The 2,978-nt window shown below is 49.9% G+C and overlaps 1 long non-coding RNA gene across 1 annotated transcript; it reads left to right on the plus strand.

Moving 5' to 3' along the window:
* The first annotated feature begins 1,821 nt into the window (after positions 1-1,821).
* LOC112844591 (uncharacterized) lies at positions 1,822-2,766 on the plus strand. Its single transcript, XR_003217324.1, has 2 exons — positions 1,822-1,936; positions 2,024-2,766. It is a non-coding gene; the product is annotated as an uncharacterized LOC112844591 (long non-coding RNA).
* The last annotated feature ends 212 nt before the right edge of the window (positions 2,767-2,978 follow it).

Below are 2,978 nucleotides of genomic sequence, written 5' to 3' on the forward strand. Positions count from 1 at the left end.
GACCCTCTGCAACGCCTTCCGGTCCGAGGCAGAGCAGTTCCCGTACCAGACTGTTATACAGTTGGTCAGGATGCTCTCGATGGTGCAGCGATAGAAGTTCACCAGGATGTCTGAGGACAGGTGGTTCTTCCTCAGAGTCCTCAAGAAGAAGAGGCGCTGGTGAGCCTTCTTGACCAGCTTGGAGCAGTTGGTTGTCCAGATGAGATCCTCGGAGATGTGGACTCCCAGGAACTTGAAGCTGCTCACACGCTCCACAGCCGTCCCCTTAATGTGGATGGGTGGATGTGGGTCAGCATTCCTCCTGTAGTCCACGATGAGCTCCTTGGTCTTCTCGGTGTTAAGCAGCAGATTGTTTGTGTCACACCACTCAGCCAGACGATCCACCTCCTCCTTGTAGGCGGTCTCATCGTTGTCGCTGATGATGCCAATCACCGTGGTGTCATCTGCAAACTTAATGATGGTGTTGGAACCATCAGCAGGTCTGCAGTCGTGGGTGAAGAGGGAGTAGAGGAAAGGGCTCATCACACAGCCTTGTGGTACACCGGTGTTCATTGTGATTGTAGATGAGCAGCGGTTATCCAGCCGGACATGTTGGGGGCGGTTGGTCAGGAAGTCCAGTAACCATTTGCAGATGAGGGAACTGATGCCCAGGTCTGTCAGTTTCCTGATGAGTTGTGAGGGGTGGATTGTATTGAATGCTGAACTGAAGTCTATAAACAGCATTCTGGCGTAGGTGTTGTTGTTGTCCAGGTGTGAGAGGACAGAGTGCAGTGCGATGGAGACTGCATCCTCTGTGCTCCTGTTCTGGCGGTATGCGAATTGGTGGGGGTCCAGGGTGAGGGGGAGACAGGACTTGAAGTGTGCTAAGACCAGCTGCTCTAAGCACTTAGTGATGATGGGGGTGAGTGCTACTGGGCGGTAGTCATTGAGGCTAGATGGGTTGGAGTTTTGGGGTATCGGGACGATGGAGGTGGATTTGAAGCAGGCCGGTACCACAGCGTGGGCCAAGGACAGGTTGAATATGTCTGTCAGCACTCCTGCAAGCTCCTCAGAACACGCTCTGAGAACACGCCCGGGGATGCCATCAGGACCTGCAGCCTTGTGGACATTGATCCTGCTCAGCACCGCTCCTACATCGGTGGGGGAGAGAGTCAGAGGTTGGTGGTCCGGCGTCATGTCTGTTTTGGTTGTGGTTATGGGGTTCCCTCGCTCAAAACGAGCATAAAAGTTGTTGAGCTCGTTGAGGAAGGAGACATCAGAGGATGTGGGGGAGGGTTTGGTGGTCCTGTAGTCTGTAATGCTCTGGAGTCCTTGCCACATGCGTCGAGGGTTGGAGTTGGAGAAGTGTTCTTCTACCTTCTTTTTGTAATGGTGTTTGGCTTTTTTGATCCCCTTCTTTAGATTAGCCCTGGCTGTACTGTAGGCGTGTGCATCTCCTGACCTAAAGGTGGTGTTGCGGGCCTTCAGGAGGAGACGAACATCCCGGTTCATCCAAGGCTTCTGGTTGGGGTACATGGTGATCCGTTTCTGGGTGGTGACACTGTCTGTGGTTTTGGAGATGTAATCCAGTACAGATGAGGCATACTGGTCCAGGTCTGTGTGGGTGAACATATTCCAGTCTGTGTTTTTAAATCTGTCCTGGAGCACTGCATCTGTCCCCTCTGGCCACACTTTAATTGTCCTCACAGCATGTTTCACACGTTGGATGAGTGGTGAATACCTAGGTGTGAGGAACAGGGAGAGATGGTCCGATTGTCCAATGTGGGGGAGGGGTGTTGCTTTGTAGGCTCCAGCCAAGTTGGAATAAACATGGTCTAAAGTCTTGTCTCCTCTGGTGTGGCAGGAGACATGTTGGTGGAATCTGGGGAGGACTGTCTTTAAGTTGGTGTGGTTGAAATTGGTGACTGAGGCCCAAACTTCTGCCTCTCAGATCTGGGTAAACACTTGAGCTCCTTGAATCTGGCTCCAGTGCAGCAGCAGTTTTCACATATACAATGTTGACATTTTGTTTATGTTTTTCCAGGTCTTTTCTAAATGTAGACTTGAATTTGACCACGTAGGCGGGGTCATCATCTGAGCTCTCCATCAGCCGAGAGAGATGAAAAAACACAGGCAGAATCACAGAGCATGAAACCAACTTTTCTCCTCCCAGATGTTTAGTCACAGACCTGCAACACTAACAATAATCAAAGATTCAAATGAGAATGTAGAACATTCATTTACTTATATACACAAACATGTCCTCTACATATGTCCTCGCAACTTTGGTGTTGTGTGTGGTGAGGGCGTCCCTGAGCGGCTGCTCGTTTCTGCAGATCCTTTTGAATCATGTGCAGAGTGGAAATCCATCTGGTTGGACTGTCTTGTAGCAGTGACTCTTTCTTTTGACCATGTTCAGTTTGTTGCTGTTCTAATTCTGCAGTGCTTGCTGGACTGCATTTAAAGTGGCCCACAACCTTTGTGCATCTGGCCAGGACACTGTCAAACTCACTGTTCTGCAGAGATACTGTGACAGAATGTTGGAGAAAGTGCGCGATGCAAGGCAGACGTCTGGCCTTTGACACAAAGATCCTCCCAGTGAAAACAGGTTCCAGGAGGAGCATCTACCATGACTGGTTGCAGGGTGAGGGGAAAGAGAAGAGATGAGCTCAGAGAGACAAGAACAAAACACAAACTAAGGAGAGAGAAGACAAAAGTTAAGGACATGCAGTAGTGACATATAAAAGCATCAGGAGTGAAAAGAGGGGAGTGGAGAAGACAGCAGAGCATCATGGAAATGGACAGATGTTATTGTATGTGACAAAGAGAAAATGATTGTTGACAGATGGATTGTTGTTTTGTGTGTCTGCAGTCTGTCAGGCTGTCTGATCACAGAGGAAGGCTGTAGTTCTCTGGCCTCAGCTCTGAGCTCCAACCCTTCCCATCTGAGAGAGCTGGACCTGAGCTACAATCATCCAGGAGACTCAGGAATGAAGCTG

The sequence above is a fragment of the Oreochromis niloticus genome, unplaced genomic scaffold (genome assembly GCF_001858045.2).
Source record: "Oreochromis niloticus isolate F11D_XX unplaced genomic scaffold, O_niloticus_UMD_NMBU tig00000384_pilon, whole genome shotgun sequence".
Taxonomy (NCBI): domain Eukaryota; kingdom Metazoa; phylum Chordata; class Actinopteri; order Cichliformes; family Cichlidae; genus Oreochromis; species Oreochromis niloticus.